Below are 207 nucleotides of genomic sequence, written 5' to 3'. Positions count from 1 at the left end.
GTTACCGTTTCTAGGGTCAGAATGTGTGACATTCCAATGTATTTGACTAATTGTAAAAGTTTGGGATGAATTTGGAGTGTTTAGACAACATTTAACCCGTTTTATCCCAAAAGATGCCTAAACTAATAAAACAAGCTTAAACCGAGAGAAAACATTGATTCAAAGCAGTAAAAAAATATGTTACTCTTTCTTGGGTCAAAATATGTA

Source organism: Camelina sativa, chromosome 1, assembly GCF_030686135.1.
Source record: "Camelina sativa cultivar CO46 ecotype springtype chromosome 1, ASM3068613v1".
NCBI classification, from domain to species: Eukaryota; Viridiplantae; Streptophyta; class Magnoliopsida; order Brassicales; family Brassicaceae; genus Camelina; species Camelina sativa.
Note: the sequence above shows the minus strand (reverse complement) of the source record.